At 40.8% G+C, this 19,611-nt stretch overlaps 1 protein-coding gene across 4 annotated transcripts in view; it reads left to right on the top strand.

Moving 5' to 3' along the window:
• Nucleotides 1-2,056: 2,056 nt before the first annotated feature.
• The window catches only part of MTUS1 (microtubule associated scaffold protein 1), a 117,083-nt gene continuing 99,528 nt past the window's right edge, over nucleotides 2,057-19,611 (top strand). Inside the window, exon 1 of one of the 4 annotated variants that reach the window (XM_053940082.1) lies at nucleotides 2,057-2,143. The gene's annotated coding sequence lies outside the window, so the exon portion shown is untranslated. Of the gene's footprint in view, nucleotides 2,144-2,581; nucleotides 2,699-18,950; nucleotides 19,028-19,611 lie in introns of those variants that run through there. The other 3 variants (XM_053940084.1, XM_053940081.1, XM_053940083.1) reach the window with 3 other exon arrangements.

Raw genomic sequence — 19,611 nt, 5'->3', positions numbered from 1 at the left:
CACGGTGACAAAGACGGAGGCATTTTTAAGTTGTAATTGAGATTAGCCTTGATACATACAGTTGGAGCCATGCCTGTGAACTTTGCTAAAAGGCTGGCTATGTAAACTATCTATCTCTCAGTTTCACATGAGCAGTAACCTAATGACACCACAAAAATCTCACTATGTGCCTTGCTCCACACGTTCAGCCACAGCAGTAGATTCATGCTAGGGTGCTTCAGCTGTGCTGCTGAAGTGTTTGGCTCCCAAGGTCTGAAGCACCATACAGACTATTCTGGGGTGCTCAAGTTTTGTACAATGCTCAGCATTGTAGCCCAAAAGCACTCTTGCTCTGATCCAGCTTACTAGATTTGCAGTCACGTGCTAACTGAAAACCCATACATAATAGTACTGAGTCCAGAATGCTTTGGATGAAGCCCATAAAGACACACTAGATTGCTTTTCATGGATGGGAATAAAATATTTTGTTTGTTACTATTAAGCCAACCACAATAAATAGTTCTCTTTCATGTGGTGATGAAACAAAGCAATCATGCTGTATTCCTTTTCTAATTATTAGGTTGAAAGAAGCAGTGTCTTCCTGGCATGTTTAATTCTGAATCATATTCATCACATATATAAATAGCCAGCAACTGTATACAGTAGAGGAGGGCAGAGAGGAAGGTCAGCGAACTAGCTTGATGTCAAGAAAGCATTTCCTGTGGAGTCACCAAATCTGTCCTGGATACAGACTCCTACGTTGGCATACAGGGAGCCTGAGGGCAGCTGTGCCCTCATGCACCAGACATGCCAGGTAAGCGTCTCCAACCTTGCTGGCATTTGGAAGCTTCTCTTCCCTAGAAATCACATGGGCATAATTTACTTCTTAGAGCTTTGCAATGATGAGTAAAAGATTTTTCCTCTCTGCTTCACATTACGGGTAGTGCCACCACTGTGAAGACATAACTTTAGTGCCAAATCTCCAGCAGCTACTCCACTGGGTCGGGGAGACTACCACAATATGAACTTTCTCCACTGAAATCCAAGTAGACAGATCCTGGAGGGAACTGCTGGCTTACTACCACTGAAATCCAAGATGCTGAGCCCTAAGAAGTGGCAGCAAATAATACCACGAACAGAATGCTAAAAGGAGTTATGACAGAGTCTAATGTTGTGGCCAGTCACTAAACTCACACACTTTCTATCTGGTTTATGTTTATAAACCACTCTGCATAAACACAAACTTAGTCCTAGACTGTCATTGCACATCTTAGGCCATCAAGAAAATTATGCCTGAACCTCCTGAGGCTTCTTGTTGTAACCTAGACATTGCCTTAGTTTTGCTACACACTGTTTCGCTAAGGTAGCTCTCAGCTGACTTCACAGAATCCTCGAGGTTGGAAAAGACCTTTAAGATCATCAAGTCAAGCTGTCAACCCAGCACTGCCATTGTAACCAGTAAACCCGATCACCAGGCACCGGATCAAGGCGCCTCTTAAGCATCTCCAGGAGCGACGACTCCACCACGACTCTCTCCCTGGGCATCGCAATAGGTTGCAGGAACTTCGCAGGAACAAACTTCTTTTCCACGCTCGCTCATTCGGGCCGGCAGCAGTGGGCACGCGAGCGAGGCAGCCGCCTGCCGCAGCAGCCCGGGGCGGCAGGGATGGCAGCCCGGCACGGCGGGGGCAGGGCCCTGCCGGGGGAATGCGGCCCGGCCGGCCCAGGCGCTGCCCCGGGCGGGTGATTTAGCCCGGCTCTCCAGCACCGGGGCATCCCGCGGCTTCTCACCCCGCGCGCCGGCCGTGAAGCCACACGCGGTTTAGGAACTGAAACGAGACCAGGCAGGTTTTGTCGCTGTCGGTTGCGAGTTTGAAACAGCGCACTTTGCCCGGCTGGAGCAAGGTCACTGCCTGCCCCGGCTCGGCCAGGGCCCACCATCCACCGAGACCCGCGCTCCCCCGGTCCTGACAGCCTTCAGGAGGAGCGGCCGCCTCCCCGGCTGCGGCGGCCGGATCCTCCTCCATCCCGTGCGGTATTTTTAGCCGCTGACCCAGTTCCCCCGCTCGGCTACCTGCGCTTCTCTCTCCGCTCTGCCGGCCCCCCCCGCCGATAAACGCATCGCCCAGGGCCGGCCTGGCCCCGCCGCCCTGGCCAGCGCCAGGTGAGGGGGGGCGGCTGCGGGGCAGGTGCGCCCGGGACACGGCGGCGGCGCCTCGCACTGGACGGCCCGGAGAAGGCGCGGGGCTGCTGAAGGGGCGCAGCCCGGGGCGGGACAGCCGCGAACGCCAAGCCGGCGGCGCTGGCGAGGAGCGGGCGGGCTGGTGCGGGCGCGGCGCTGCCGGGGCCTCCGCGGGGGCGGAGGGGGGGCGGTGCCGGCGGCGAGAGCGGCCGCGGTGCAGTTTTCTGCAGCGGCGCCGATCTACAAGTGAGGGGTAGTGTGTGCGTGCTGCTGTAAGTACTGACTTACTGTCTTTTACAGAAGTGTGAGTGCTCCCCTTTCTTCCCCTCCTTTTCTTTCTCTCCTCGCTCTCTCAGCGAGGACTTCCCAGGGTGGCCGGATAACGGGGCACGGGAGCGGAGCGCGGCTGGGGCTGCCCGGGTGCCGAGGTGCCGGCGGGGGAAGCGGGTCACTCCGCCGCTCCGTCCTGCTCCAGCTTACTTTCCTTCTGTTCTCTGTGGCGATTGCCGCCCGTCGCGTTTCCGCGGCCCCGGAGAGGTGAGGCTGAGCCGCGGCCTCGGGGCGCAGCGCAGGTGCGGCTGCAGCGGGGCCCGGCCCGAGGGGCCTTTCCCCTGGACTGAGGGGTCACAGCTTCGGCGGGCCCGAGTTGTGTGTTTGGAGTTTTCGATATTGAGAGATACGGAAATTGTATATGGCTGTCGCAGCTTTTTATTTTCTTTTTTTCTATCTAGATGAACACTGACACTGTGTTTGATATGTGTAAAATGTGCTACAGCTTGCTCTTGTGCACCCGGAGTGCTTTGGTCCTGCACTACAAGCATGAAAACTCCTGAGATTTTTAAAAGAGTATTTTTAATGCTTGCTCCTCTGCTGCTATTTATACCGTACAAGGTTGGCAAGGAGAGGAGAACCAGACTTTGAAAAGGACACTGAGCTTTAACTTGATACCATTGTTCCAAAGCGAGAGGGTGCAGATATTTAAAATAAAACAAAACAAAGAAATGCCCAGAAAACAACCCCGTGAAAACACCCTACCACTCTGTTTTTCTAGTGCATGATCCAAGCAGAGAACTGAGCATCCCCTTCTGGTTAGGATATGTAGGTGATGTTCTGCCGTGGGGTTTAAGCCTGTACTTCGGTTTTATTATTTGTTTGCTTTATATTTGTGATATGATGGACAGTCCAGCTGGTTAAACCTCACAGTGGGGGATTATCTGAAAAGTGAAGTCTCACACTGGCAGATGCATGACTTTCACTTAGGTAAAAGAAATCATTACTGGTCATTGCCTATGCATTGTAAGGTCTTAGAGTAACTATAATGTAAAATATTGTTAGCACTAAGTCTGACAAATTGGATGATACCTGCGCTGTTGAATATATATTAATGGGTAATCAATTTCTTTCTTCTTTTTCTGAATTAATTCAGTACACAGTAGCACCTCTCTCTAAAGTCAGGAAAGCTAGATGCTTTTCATTTAGTGAAACTTTAATTTTGGGAATAGAAAAGCTTTAACCTTCATCACTTATGTCACTAAGATTTTCAGAGTGGATGGTGATAACTAATATGATGGATCTCCCTCTCTGGATTGCTAAGTAAGATTGGTATTAAAAATTGTTTATTCCTCGTGACATGCACCATGGTCTGGTGGAACTGCAGAGCAGCATTGTAGCGGCTGGCTCGCGTGACAGCACACCAGCCACTGGGGTTAACTTAGTTCTCTTAGTGCTAATTATCGTGGGTGAGCAATAGATTGCATTTGAGTTCCGTTTTTATGGAGTAATTGTACATGTGGTTAGCAAGGCTCTGCTAAAAATTCGTATAGTCACTTTTAAAATATTGCAAAGCTTTGACTTCTGGCTGAGATCAGTCTGCTTCAGAGCTGTGGCTGAAACAGTGATCATAATCTGGTAAATCTGATGCTAAAACTTTACCTAACATGATTTTCCATTCAGAGTAAGCATGATTCTGTATGTAATGATTCCATAAGTTGAAAATATTTGAACAAATGTTAAATTTCTGGTAGCTAACCCTTTAATTGTGTTTCATGATATTTTTGAGCAGTTGTGATTCAGTACTTACTGCCGGATGCATAATTGTTCTTTATTCTCATGTGTTTTACTTACAGCTGAAATCAATATCTGAGAATTGACTAGCTGCAGAAGTGCAGTGTCAAGGCCTTGAAAAAGTCAAGATTTGACAGAGTAATGACACTCTAAATGCATTTGGAACTTCTGTTTCTAACTCTTGTATTTTGTGGTTTCAAACTTTTGTCTGCAACCACATATGTTAGAAGTGGGTTTCTTTTGTAGGCAGAGCCAAAATTCTTGTACAAAAATGTCAACTCTAAGGAGGCTTTTTTTTTTTTTTTCTTTTAAATCTTGTAGGATTTACTATTGAGCTGAGATTTAACATGTCGGGTAACTAATGGTCTCAACAATCTAGCAAATAATTGCTAAGATTAGCAGTTATAGTAATAGGAACTGTGGAATGCAGATTAGCCAGCTGATAGTGTGGGAGTTATTTTTTTTAACTACAAAAATAAAAACACACTTATGTTTTTATACATATATATATATAAATGTATATGTAAATTGTATAAATGTATATGTTTTGTATAGAAATGTGGCATATTACATAGTCATATAAGATGTGAAAATGTATCACTGCTGTATTTTGATTGTTTGATGATGAGAGATCAGATTATGTGGTCAGAGGTGCCACGTGTGGTATGTATGATTCAACAGAAGCTGCTGAAGTGATTGCCTGCCCTAAGTCCCTGTTTCTGTTCCAGTCACTTTGTTCTATTAATTCAGTTTCATGAAGTATCCTGATTTACTGTTTAATTGGGAAAATCAAGCATTTTTAGTTGCCTTTATCCCTTTAATTTAGAGGATTACCTGGTGAGTTTGTGAAATGCTCATTCTATGGAGTAGTTTGGAGTTAAGGCTGGAAAAGTTAATGCTCTTTATTCTGCTTTACTTGATTGCAAGAATTAGTGCTTCTTCAGTGTTTGTGCTGTGGAACTGGCTGTTGTACTATGTTTGCTCTATGCAAACATTAACGTGAGAATGATAACAGCCTACTTCTTTTTAAGGGAATGCTTGCACTGTGGAGTTTTTTGCTTTTCCTGATTTACGTACAAAGATGTTTTTAGTCTCAGTAGTTGCTCTGATGGAGGCATGGGAAGAATTGTTTTTGGCTTTCCTATTTTCTCTGTTGTTGTGGAGATGATTCCACAGAGTATGCTATGCATAGATATGCTTTATTATCTAACAAAAAAGTCAGTGCTAGTTGATAATTTTGTGTCCTCCAACTAAAAAAAAATATATTAATTATGAGTTGTAGTTTTCTACATGAGTGGGCTTTTTCAGTGCCAAAAAGTTATGTCAGTGGGAAATTTCTTTTTTCCCCATCCCTAGCACCTATATTGACTTCAGTTTTATTTCATGGACTTCTCCTTCCCTTGAATGAATTGCATTAATCCTTTTAAGTTAACTCAAACTGCTTTAGTTACTACTCTATTTAGTTTTTGCATCAGGAAAAACTGAAGCTGCTCTTAGTGGATGACTTTGATGTGATGTGTGAATTGCCCCCTTGTATTGACTCCCCAGTCTCTGTTGTCATTCCTTTTTAGATGGTTCCCTTAGTGTCTGTCATTTTGTTTGGCTTCACCATAGAATTTATTTGAGCCCTTCCAACTTGGCTAAGTTGCCAATGTGCTCTCAGCAATCTTCAAACACACATTTCATATTTCTTTTTCTTTTGCAATCTTAGATAACTATTTTAAAAAGTGAAAAGTAGCTCATTTTTGCATTTAAAATAACTATGGATTTAAAGATTGCAATATGATAATTGTGGAGAGAAATGAAACTAGTGCACTCAAGGCACTGGGAGTTGGGATATTGTAGCCTACACTAGTTCTAGTGCAGACCCCTGTGAGTGTGCATACAGAGGTTGTCTGTGTGCTCAATGACAGTGGTCATCAGCTGTACATCTGTCCCTGAGGTGGAGTAAAACTGTTGGAACGTGTGTGGTGTAGCACTTCATTCTACTAATATCTTTCACTCTGTACTCTCTATACTGTGTCTAACAGGAAGAAACAGGAAAAGCTTTCTTCCTGAATCAGTTTCCCTGCTTCATTCACGTCAGTGAAGAAATGGACAAGCCTTCTTCAAGCAAAACCATAGTATTGAAGGAGGAATTGTCATTACTATAAAAAATATGGTTGTAGATACATTATATGGGTTTTTTTCCCTGATTTCCTGTCAGTGTATGAGGTCCATATACTGTGTTCTTGGGCTTGTTAGTTCAGTTTGATAGCATTAGCTGACACCAGTGAGGTCTGGATGGAGTGATTTTTGAACTGGTGCTCCTTTTTTCTTTCTGAGATCAGCTGTAAACCTATGCAACTGGCCAAAAAAGAAATTATTAACATCACTGGGCTCCTAAAAGAGTGTGATTGTGCTCTTGGATGAGTGTGAGTAGTTGGTGCTGCAAGTGTTAGAGACTGTGTTTTGCCTCTGTTCATCCCCTGTTGGAGTTGTAGCTGAGGCTGCTGCCTTGTCATGCCTCTAGTGTTGAATTGCAGCAGACTGAATAATCTGGACTGAATAATTTAAAAAATATGAGGATTTTGCTGCACCATCATTTCAGGAGGGTTTGGGAACTAAGGATCAGTATGCCATTGGGCAGTCTGAGAGCATTGTGGTAAAGACTATGGGCTGATGAATAAACTGTTGTTAAACAAAGAAGACTATGACTTGTCCATTAGCTATGGTTTGTGTGCCCATTCTCACAATTAATGTGGATCTGCCTTTCTTATTTTACTTGGTGCTTTACCTGTGTGCTTCTAGTGCATCAAATATGATTACTCTTACCTGAGGATTCTAAAGGTAAGATTGTTGGACTATTTCAAGACCATGGTGTGAGACCATTTTTAAATTGGAGGTATAAATGGAAGATGCTGCTGTGCTGGCTTATACATGGTGCACATCCTCTTAATGCATAGTCTACAAGAATCATCAGTTCTTGGACAGAGTCTGAGTTGCTTGCTCTTAATATCTTATTCAAATGTTTTAGTGGCAGTGATTTTTTTTTTTTTGCTATAATTATTAGAGGTATTTGAAATACCAGTGATGTGACTTTAACAGGGAAGTCAGGAAGTACTTTCATAATATTTTCCTCAGGTTTGTATTTTTCTTTAAAAAGTGTTCTAATTTACAGAATTACAGTTTGCCTGGGAAGTACCTTTTTCCAACCTCCAAACTGAAGTAGGACTACAGCCTGTGCTAGATCAGCTCAGACATGGCAGGGTACAGCTGACTCTTGCAAATCTGTAGCTGGAGGTTCTGTAACCTATTTTGGGTAATCTAGCAAATAACTTCATTTAAAGAAATAAATAACTTGAACTGGGATGGTTGGTGAGCCATTTACAGGATTATAGGCAAGTGTTGTTATAGAAGTTAGTTGGCAATTGTACCTGGTTTTGGTACAGAACTCTTTCAGATGAAACACTGAGATCTTCAAGGAAATTGATCTAAAGTGAGCTGTTGGTGGCCCTTGCCTCTAAAATGAGTCTGATCAGGTGATTAATTCTGTCCCTGAGCAGGTCCATAACTCTTTGTTGCAGCTGTGAGTTGCAAGAAGAATATAGTTCTGCAGTTTTCTGAATGCTGCCTCTTGCTCTAAGATATTCTCATATGCTCCCGTGAGCCTGTAATTTCATCCAGCTGTATGAAGTTCTGATGCGTCAGATGTCCTTAGCATTGCTTTTAGTTTCAGGGGGGAAAATCTCCAAGTTTGCTGGGTGAAATTAGCATGAAATTTGACTGTTTTTAGTGGTATATTGGTAAATGGTGAAAAACTGGAAGATTGCTTAGTGGATAGAAGTAATAGCTTGATTAAAAATTATTCTCTAGAAAAGTGGCATATATGCAGTATATAAAACTGGAAGTCTGTCTTTGCAAGCTTTATTTAAAAATTTTGGAGTTCTGGTAACGTGCTCTGCAGTGGTCAGTACAACTTCTACTCTATGGAGCAAAAGCAACAATACACAGATGTTATTTTTAAACTGGGTTTCCAGTTTTAGAGACTGATAAAGGGTTGTTTGATTGGAAATTGTCAAAATTGAATCTATTTTTCACTCTGAGTTGCTTTGGTTATTTTCTTCTGCTTATTTTATTACTTTTTGGTGTCTTGAATTCTGTGTTATTTAATGTCACTTCTCTGTAGTGGCAGTATTTCATACAGGTAGTTTTCCTGTGTCTATCTTGGCCTTAAAGTTGCTCAATTAAAAAGACAGCTCATGGCAAAGACATTCACCATGAACATTTGGAAATAACCTGGGTAGGCGTTCATTTTGGGAGATAATGGTTGGTACAGAAAACAAATATGCAGCATGCATCCCAATATTAGGATTATTTATATCAATATTAATTCACCATTTAACTTACAAAGCAGCATAAAACTTTAATGGTGTCAGGATGCTGTCCTCTTGAATCTTTGTGATGTTCTTTTGGGAAAAACTGAAGAATAATTTGACATTTAGTTTGAAAGGCTTTCAACACTCCTCTCTGCCGCAGGCTGTGCTTTTTGGACTGTCATGTCATCTGCAATGATGTCGCTTGGAGATTAAACTCTTCTGGTATTCTATTGATGGAGTTTTTACCTGTTGCAAAGCATGAACTTCTCTAATGTCTTCATTACTAGGCTGTATTTAAACATTTGTTAAGCCTTCTGTGGATTTACGTTGGTTTTGTTCATACTTAAATTGTGCTCTTTGAGGTTAGCAAACTTAAACATCACAGTTTTCAGAAAATACAGTCCCATCATTAAATCAGTGTATAACTTTCCCAGAAACTGGAGAACTAAATGTAATAAAAAGTGAACTGTTGCATCTTGATTTACTGCCCACATTTGTCTGAAAGCTGATGTTTGTTGGTGAAGGAGCTGACAGCTAAACACTTTAAAGCTTAAATAATCCCAAAACCCACTAGGGTGAAAGGATGGATTGTTTGAAGAACTAATTCTTGCAGCAAGGTGTATGCAGTATTAGGGTTGTCACTTTGTGGAATGTAAAAAATAACTTATATTAGTGATCATCTATCTTAACTCCTGGGAGTATGCATTATGCTGAACATTTTGGACTGAAGGAGTAGCTTGTTTAGCTCTTCTCTGAAATTAGCACTGAAACTGTCTTCTCATACTGTTTTTTGGCACATCTTCAGACATCTAACCTGGCTTTTAAGAAAATTTTCTGTGGATATTGGACAACTTGAGAAAGTTGCTTGAGAAAGCCTCCTCTGTTTTCTTTGATGATGTATTCAGGTTATCCATGTAAGGCTCAGTGCAGTTTGCTACAGGTGATCCTGTCCTGCTTTTTTGTTGTTTTGGTTTGAGTTTTTTTCTGTAAAAGCATTGGTTGAAACTAGACGGTGCTTTGTCCATCGTTGCATGTGGACTTCATGATTTCCTCTAAGAGGATTGACATCTTTTAGTTTTGCAAATGTGCTGATGTTCAAACCATTACTGAATTATTGTGTGTCTCTTTTTGTCTCCCCACTTCTTTCTGGTTATTCCTTTGAGAAGGAGAAAAGAGAAGAAAAGGAATGCTTGTGTTGAAATGTTCCTTTCCACCTTCTGGACATTAATCTTTCAGTTCTGCTGTGTATGTGATTATTTCTGACTCCTGGCTGAAGCTCTTAATGGTCATGTGGCTTCTTTGTTGATGCTGTCTGAGCGTGTGAAGCACTGATGCTGCCTCCACTGTGTCCATGTTGAGTTGCAGGGCAGCTCACCTTGGATGCTGCTGGTTGATGGCTTTGTGATGCACACCATTTCTGGATGTACTGGCCTAGCAGTTCTTGGCAGTGTAAGGAGGCTCTCTGTCTGTTGCAGTGCGCTCTCATCTGATGTGTGCACTGGTTATTGCTTTTCTCCCATTAGTCATCAAGGGTCTTAAAGCCATTGCTCTGCGACTGCTATCTAATCTTGGGAAGCCTATTGATGGCTGTTCCACTGTTGCAATCTTACCTAATTGCATGGCTTGTCTGCCAGTTTCACCTCTGCAAGACACCGTCCATGCTGACTTGACCATTTTATTACATTGTAGATATCTAGAAGGTATTTACAAAAATTTGCAGAAATTTGGTGTTTGTTTGTGTTACTTCTATCTGAACAACTCCCTGTTTCAGGTGTGCTCTCTACCAGATACTTTTAAGTGGGCAGCCTATATGGTGCTGTATCATCTCAGTAATACTTCAGGTGTAAGTTTGCAGGAGCTGAAGTCTACTGCAGATTTCCACCAAAGAGAATGTTATTTTATATGCTTTATTTGCTCCTCATTTAACATTACAAGCCAAATTTATGGAACTTATTCATACTCCTTTATGTTTCAAGAAGTGTGGAAGGAACATGAACTGTTTTTGTTGTCTGTGAAATTTCATCCGTTTCAGGTCTCTGTTAGCAGCAGCTGCCATCAACAGCATGAAGGGGCTGAAATAAAATCTGTTGATATGATTTGTTGTTCATATGTATTATAACATGTGACTCGATTTAATGAATTTGTTGTCAGAATTGTCTGAGAATTATTTTCATATCACATAGTAGATTACTTACTTACTGTGTACTTTTTAATGCTTTTTTTATTTTGTAAGAGTAATTTTATTTGTTGCTGCAGGTGGATTTATTTGTATCTGCAGGTGGATTGCTGGAGTTGTTCCTTTGCAAGCTTTCCCTAAATGAAAGGAATTCCTTGGATATTTTGCTCTGTTTGCATCCTTACTTCTGTCTCAGTATAGAAGCATCTCAAAACTACAGATGTTCCTTGTAGTGCATCTGTGTTTCCTCTGCTTTGTTTCATTGTCATAAACAATTCATATGACCTGTTGAGGAATTGTTAAAGTTGAATATTATGAAACTGAACTGTCTGGGTGTTGTCTCCTGACACATTATTATAATCAGCCAGAACCTTGATGCTAGGAGATAATAAAGGCTGGTTCTGTAATCAGCATAGGTTGGTGGCCTTGGGCAGTTAGATGCCTGTAGGTGTTTGCACTCTCAGTATCTGCCTGGAAGGACAACTGTAATGTACTCAAAGGCAGAGGCTTGTCAAGCAGCTGGGAAGGTCACCTACTTTAGTGTGCTTGAATGTGTAGTAACAGAATGAATGTTCTTGCTCTTCTCTCGTGTAATGAATAGCTTCTGATTTGGAGTTGTGCAGACAACTGCTTCACCTAAGGATTCTTTGTGCTCTGTAGATCCTTGATATTCTAATAACAGATAATACAAACTTTGTGAGCTTGGCAGTTTTCTCAGGAGATTGGACATGCTTTTGGACAACCACTTCATTATGTATACTGGTTATGGTAAAAGCTTGCTTCTGCTCTATTGCACAAGCACACAGATCAAGATATCTGAGCAGTTTCTGTATGTGGTTAGGACTCATCTTTACCTTTCTTTCCTTGCCTTGAAATTGTTTGGGTTTGTCTGCCATAGATTTTGTGTAATAAAGTGTCCTACTGCTCAGCAAGTAGGCTCCAAAGTCAAATACCATAAAGCTAGTCTTCTGTGTTATATGTTTCATAATAGTCATATTGGGTATAACTAGTATTTAGTTATGCTTCTCTGCTTTAATCAAGCTGTATCTCAACACTGAAGAAGTTAGCAAGTCTGGCTCCAAATTTCAGTCAGCTTGAGCTGGTAGTTCATTTAATACCTTAATTGCAAGGTGATAATTGAATAGGAGTTATCTTCAGTTTCCTACATGCAGAGGCTATATCATTAGACCTTCTGAAGTCTTACTAAAAGCTGCCTCTGCTGAAAGATATATTGCAGCTTTAGCTATTACTTCAACAAGAAAAGTATTGAGCATGTTTTTTGTTGTTGTTGTATTGGACTAGTTTCCCTGCTTGCCCAGATGACTGTTGGCCCAGTGCTTCAAGCATGAGGTTTTGGTGCATGTCATGTTAGTTGGGATCTCTGAATGGTTTTAAGCATTCGGCTTTTTCCACCTGTCCCAGCCTAGTGGCAATCAGGACTGTAATTCTTCCCCTTGGTGCCCAGCTAACTGTATTGCAGTAAGTTGAACTGCTGCCCTCACACAGGTCACAGCACTGTTGTGCAGGTGTGTAAGCCTTACACTACAGCAACGTGTAGTCACAAACACACATTTGTGAAAAATGCACTTTTTAGACAAAATGAGCGCTGTGGAACTTTGAAAGTAACAACTGTAATGTACTCAAAACTGAGAAGAGTAAAGGTAAGAAACTGCAGTGGTTAGAGCAGCTCTCCCAGCAGAACATATGACACTTCAGTGGTGTAGCTTGGCATGTGGGCATGCCTCCAGCCTTTACTCTCCTAGGGGTTACCCTGTTGGTAAGGTGTCACCTAAATATAGTAAGCCTGTGTGATGGGGGTGTTTTTTCCTCTGCAATGGGCTATTTTCAGCGTAAAATAAGCAGAAGAGCTTTGTGTTCTACAAGGTCACTCCTTCATAGGCTTTCAGATGTTTCCAGTTGTTCAGCTTTCTTGTTGAAGGCCATGTAGAAACTGTGGCAAACCTTGAGATCAATATTTCTGTTCTCTAATCTGTAGTGGGGTTCATATCATTGATAAAAGATGTCTGGTTCTGTAGAGGTCATTCCACAGTATCTAGGCAAGTTATATTTAGTGCATGTTTTTTTCTGATTGGTGTCAGAATAAAGCTGCTGTTACAAACTGCTTACTTATTTATAAACACAGAGAATGCAAGCTTCCAGTAGAGGGGCAGCCTAGAATTTTGTTCTTAAAAAAAATCTGGGGGAAGAGGTTTCTAGGAAAAAAAAATAAATCAGTTGCAGTGTGTACTTGATGGCTAGTTGGTGGTATTTTGTTTTGCTAACCAGTGGCTTCATATAAAGGTACGTTTGTGGTTGTCAAATGTGAATACAGTTAGATGCTATAGAGAATTAAGTTTTTCAATCTCCAGGACTAATCATGGTCTGCAGGTAGCAGAAGATGGCTTACAACATAGTTGCAAAGTGGTGGGCTGGCTCCTTCCCTGAACTTCCTGTGATGATCGTCTTCCCCCTGCCCCCCGACCCCCCACCAAAAAAACCCACAAAAAAAAACCCCAAACCATTTAAAAATGCAGTATTCATGTCCGTCCCATATCTGTTTACTTATGCGTGAACACTTGGAACAGTGTACAAATGGGCAGATCCTTGAATCTCTTAACAGTTAATAGTCTTTCAGTGTATATATTTTGTTTTCTGTTTTTGTTGAAGAGAAGTCTTAGATGGCAAATTCATCTTACTTTGTGCCTCAAAGTAACATTGAATAACTGGATAACCATACAATATAAAACTATTAAGAGTAACTGTAGCAACCCTGTATTTTTTCATTCAGCAAAAGAGTAGCATTTTTAAACACATAAGGTGAGTCTGTAGTGTTGAAAAGGGAAAATGTCAAATAACGTGTGTCTGTCCGCTCTTTCAAAGAAGTCTGTCATTGAAGTGATTATGAGTGCTGTAGTATCTTTTCTATGCTCTTCAGCTCTTCCAGAAATCGCTTGCAGAAGGAGGCAGAATGGCCTTTGTACTCAATGATACTGCCTAGAGAAAAATTTAATCCCTCTGGACTAACGGCTGGCTTCCTACAAACCAGTGACTTTGAGGTTAATGTTTAAATATTTAAATGGATTTGGCAAGTTGCCATTTAAATGGAACAGAATGTGCTTAACCTGAAACTCAAACAGTTCCCTCGGTAGCAAAAAAAAAAAAATAAATTACTCAATAGTGCAGTGATCTGGTAAATTGAAAGATTATAGTTTAACCCTAATCCTGAACAGCGTTATCCTAAAGGAGGAATATCTGACTGCTTTTTTTCTATTTAGTTGAGGGCAATTTTTACAGTTGTTATTGGAACTTTTTACAGAAGTTCTTAGGCTAAGTGGTAGCACTCATCTGTGGATCAAAGTCCAGTATAAACAAGTTCTACTGTAGGGTAGTTCTGCATAAAGTAATTTTAAACTTGTTGAAAATCGGGTAACTTGCTAAATTTGGATTATTTTATTTTTAGTTATTTTTCTTTGGGTTCCAACGTAAGGGTTAAACAAAGGTTTGATATGTGTAAAGCTTAGTTTGGGAGTCTTGATACTTTCGACTTGAAATAGAAGAAGTTAAAGAAGAAAGGCAAGAGCAAGTGCACCTGGCATTCTTCACATCTCTAGGGCTCTCTCCCTTAATCCAGAGGACTGGGTTACCAGTGCCTGGAAGAGAGGTGTGAGCTTTGGTCTTGAGACTGCATCTCTAATCCAGTCAGATTCTGACATCAAGTTTACTAAGAAGTTTGCTAAAAGCATCCCACTCAGGGGAGTGTTTCCTGCCTCTCGTGCCAAATGATGCAAACCCAGGTTTTCTGCCAAGTATCACAAGGATTTTCTCATTTTCTTCACATTCTGCACTGGTGACTGCATGCTGTCTGTAGCTGAGAGAACGAAGCAGTGTTCAAGGCATGCTAAGGTAAGCTGGGCTGGACAGGGGAGACATTTTCTTTCCTCATTGTGCTTTCTTTTACAAATCTCATGTTCAAGTTAAACAAATATGTGAATTGTTCAACATGTATAGATGTAAAACGTCACACTTTAGAACTCTTAATGAAAATAATTATAAATTCCATAACTCCAAGCCTATGGAAGAAGGATTTGAAGTTGCAACAACTTCACAGACAAGCTAGTATTTTGCTAAACTCTGATTGTGTGGTATTTGTACTACAGCACAGAAGTGAAATTGTCTGGGCCAGTATTAGATATTTGCTTGAGCACATGTTTGCATCATTGAGGAAGGAATGATACTGCAAATGTCCAGCACAGAATTCATACATCACATACTATGATGTAATTTATGTGAACCAAAAGGGGGGTCCCCTGGTAAATGATTAGGAAATCTGCACAGTACCAAAAAGCATCCTCCACATGAGCGCTACAACTCTAAAACTGGTATGAACTACTTACTCTTCTACATCGTCTGTGTCAGTAGTTGGAGACAATTTTATCACAGTTTAATGTATTTGGTTATTTCCTTATAAATGAAAAAGAAATTTCTACTTAAGTAACTGTTTCACAGGCCATTTCAAGAAGGGAGAACAGACAGACTGCTTTTCATAGACCAGCCTTTTTCTGCTGGTGGTTCAGAGGTAAAGGGAAGATCAAGACAAAAGTTTTACTTTTGAGTGCTTTATAGAAGGGTATAAAAAGGACAATCTGTGTTTCATTCAAGAAATAACACACTAAATACCTCAGTTAGAAAACTTGCAGTAGAAGCTTTTAATATGAATTTTTCAAATCTTATTTCTGAAGAAAAAGGCTCTTTTTTACCCCTTATGTATTAAATTAGATGAAGGAGAACAATATGTCCAAACTATCAGCTTAACTCTCAGAAGATTACAGTGATCTGTTCCTCAGCTTGCTCCTGCAGTACTCTTTAACATCTTTAGTGTAGGAAAACTTTTTCTTAGGGAAAAGAATCTAGTGGTCAAAAGTGGTAGGCAAGAAATTAGAAAAACCTATTCAGGAAATCACGCAGATTGCAGATTTGATCAGTTTACAAAATATTAATGGATAGGTCAAAGAGAAGATAAATTTGGATCTGTTCTGAAGGAGAGGAAAAGGAGAGCAGATGGTTGGTGATCGCTTTTTTTACAGGGCAATATTTGTGATGTATTTAAATAGAGAGAAAGTATGTTAATCTCCGTGAGAGAGACTGTTATGGGCAAAGTGGGGAGTAATGAAGTAGAAACATCAGTCCAGAGCTCAGTATTGACTAACCTTAAAGAGTAGCTTTTAAGAAATCCTTGAAGTCATAATCAAGCCATAACAAGTTCAGCTAGGGACCAAGGAAAGTCAGATGATGAGGCAGGCTTGGCACAGCAGGGGAAGAAGGGCCTGTGTGTGCAAGCTTCCGCTGGTGTTGCTTTAATTTTGGGGGTGGTGTTAGCACGTGGCTGTTAGATGGCTATGGTTAACATACCCTGCCTTGTCCTTTGCTCCAGCTGAGCAGCAGCAGGATTCACCACCCAGTGATTCTGAATGCAGAATGCTTGTGGTGCTGAGAGTAAGGTGCTTCAGCCTGAGTATCCTCTCAGTCAATAGCTATATACTTAGTGCTTTAGTTCCTTCTGATTTCTGCGTCTTTGCGTGTTGTTTTTGTTTTTCTCTCAGAGATCACAGAATCATGGTATGGCCTGGGTTGGAAGGGGCCTTAAAGGTCATCCAGTTCTAACCCCCCTGGCATGAGCAGGGATATGTTCGATTAGATCTCTCATTAGGTTTCTCAAAGCCTCACCTCAACCTGGCCTTAAACACTTCCAGGGATGAGGCATCCACAACATCTCTGTTCAACCTGTTCCAGTGCATCACCACCCTCACAGTAAATAATTTCTTCCTAATGTGTAATCTAACTTACTGTCTTTCAGTTTGTAACCATTCCCCCTTGGCCTGTCACTACATGCTCTTGTAAATAGTTTCCATATTTCTGGTAGGCTCCCTTCAGGTAGTGGAAAGCTGCAATTAGGTCACCCTGAAGTCTCTTTTCCAGGCTGAATAATCCCAGTTCTCTCAGCCTTGATGATTATAGCCTGGAGACAGCTTTTCCTATTCTGCAGATGGTCAACTCTCTACTTTTCTATTAAATTTCTGACATAGTGTTTTTCTGATGGTAAATACAATGAACTGGTAGTCAGTATTTGAGGCTGTGAGATGGGATCTCAATGACAAACTGTGTAGTGCCTAAGTCTTGGCTCTTCCAGTATCAGATTCTTCCACTGGTAACTCTATGGAGCTGTAGTATGCTGTCTGTTAAATGGAGTTCAAAGCCTATTGCCATCCACTTAAGTTTTGCAAGGCAGAAAGAAACTTGGATTTGCCAAATTAGTTTGACACCTTGAAGAACTTAAATGCTAAAAAGCTTATTGGTATAGAGAGGTTGTCATCCAAGAACATGGGATAGCTGAAAGAGTTGTTTCCTCTTCAAAGAGCAATCATTTTATTCATTTAGCCTCTATTGCTAAAAGGATGTCTTAGTAATGTAACAGCTGTCACCTATTTCTCTATAGGCAGAAGAGTGAGTTGGTGCTCTGTGCCTTCTTCCATAATGATGCATTATCAATTCTCACTTTAAAGATAACTGCATCATTTCTTGTAATACTTCTGTATCACTAACTGGATGCACATTATCCACTGGATACCTTAGATTCATAACTTTGTTTCTGAAATATTGGAGGTTGTTGCTTTAGAAAAAAGGTGTTTAATTTTGTGATCTTTTAAAAGATTTCAGTTGGCTTCATTCCTTATAGCTTGAAAACCCAGATGTTGAACTGAATAAATTAAATGAATGTGGAGAAAGTTCTCACTGAAAAAGAGAAATTACTCTGAAATGTTTAACTCTTCAGCTCTAAATCTGTGTACCCAAAAGTAGTGGTTTGTCTGTGTTTAAAAGTGTCGGTGAGCACATAGCACTCAAATGGCTTAATTTAAATTATGAATATGTTACTGTGAAGTTTAATATAACTATGATAATTTCACATTTAAATTGACTTTGTTAAAATGTACTTGTTTGTATTTATTGCAACTCTTTTATACCCTAAGGAAAGAAATACTTTCAGAGAGTGAAACTAACTTTAACACTGTTTCATATAACTAATGTTTTCTAGTTTTCTTTTTTTATCTCTTCCCACTTTTCCTGCAATGCTGAATTAATTTAGAAAGCTAGAGTAAATAGGTTTAGCAGCAAGTTATACACTTCCAGATTAATTCTGTGATGTGATTAAATTAATTTAGTAAAGGAAAGTCTTCACTTTTTTGGAAGCACCATTTTCACCTTTACTTGCCTGTAGCAGACAGGAGTTAAGAGACTGTAGTTTATGCCACTTAAAAAAGGTGAGGGAGAACTGTTAGTTCCATAAGGCAAAATGAAAATTGTTTGATGTGTTGCAATATGACTTTTCCAAACAACAGTTATTTTCTCAGGCTGTCTGAAGGTAGGCTAAGATTACATTTATCCAAGCTGCTCTGCAGACTTTTCAGTATAAAATTCTCTTCCAGGGAACTGTATGTTGTAATTTTTTATGCACAGGAGAAGGACAGTGACCGTGGGGGGAAACACCTGCTTGTGTGTGTATATTTCTCTGTGACCTGGCGCAATGGGTCAATGTTTTGCCATGGCCCCACCTGTATGCTCTCAGCACCCAACACCTTGTGGAGCCTTCTGCCGACAGCACTAATGGCACTAGGCTGCAGGAACTCCTGGCGCAGCAATTGCTCTGAAGTAACTTTGTAGCCTCACTGTATTTGAGTTGTGGTAGCCCACAGCTTTACAAAAACAGCTTTTGTGGTTTTAAAGTCTTCTGAGTTCCTCAGTTGCAAAAAAAAAGTGAGTTGAGTAAGTCCGTCCTCCTCTGACTTCAGCCCTGGCCAGGCAAAGGTGTGCTTATTTTGTTAGCTAGAGGTTTTGTCCCTCGGTGTGAACATGATCTGAAGTGTTACAGAAAAGACTTCTCTACAAATAGCATTTGTCAAACTTGTGAAGTCCTTGTCAAACCTGTTGAATGTGTTGGCAGCATGCAGGGAATTTTTGATGCAGTGCTGGCAGAGCGTCTAAGGAAAATTCCTAAGCCTGAGTCTTTTATTGCTGCGTGGCTGAGCTGATCTTTGAAAGTTGAAATATCATGAGAGGACTCTCTCTAATCTGGCTTCTATGGTTTTGTTTTGTTTTAGTTCTTCTTCCCTTACTCCCACTGATTGCTGTACTCTGCTGTATGCCACTGTGGAGAGCTTTTGATGACTCATCTAACTCAGACTCAACTTGTCTCTTTTGAAAGGCTTGTGCTTTGTAAGTAGTGCTTGTGCTAAGTAAGTAGTTTGTGGGGTATATTTCTTTCTACTATGCCCTAGTGTAAGTTGTTGTATACACCAAATAACTTCCCAGATTTATTACTTGAAGTTGTCTGTTCCATAAACATAGAAACATGCTTTTAAATGTGACGCTTGCAGTTTATTCTTTACTTTAGAGGTTGAAAAGATTATTAGCATTTTCTCAAGCTTTTTGCTTAAAAGTAGTTCAAAGTAAATCCTTTAGTTGTAAAAATTACATAGAAGGTAGTAGCACTTGTGAGTGAGGTTTGGTGGCTTGTATTGAATGATAAACATGTACTGTCATTGATTTCATGTTCCCTGTGTTTTAAATTTTACAGCTAAAACAGAAGTGTTAGTGGCTTCCACAGTTAAGGCTAAACACATACCAGGCTGAGAGACAAATGCCAAAAAACCTCCTTCACGTAGTTTCCATATGTTGCTGACACACTATTTCCTGGAAGGCTGATTGATGTGTTGGCAAAACTAGTATAAAATGCCATTTTCTATTAGAAGTTTAGAAAGGACTGTCAAGCTCCAGTTCTTAAAGTGAAGGATGGGAGA

The sequence above is a fragment of the Vidua chalybeata genome, chromosome 4 (assembly GCF_026979565.1).
Source record: "Vidua chalybeata isolate OUT-0048 chromosome 4, bVidCha1 merged haplotype, whole genome shotgun sequence".
NCBI lineage: Eukaryota > Metazoa > Chordata > Aves > Passeriformes > Viduidae > Vidua > Vidua chalybeata.
This window is presented reverse-complemented; position numbering and strand designations above follow the sequence as displayed.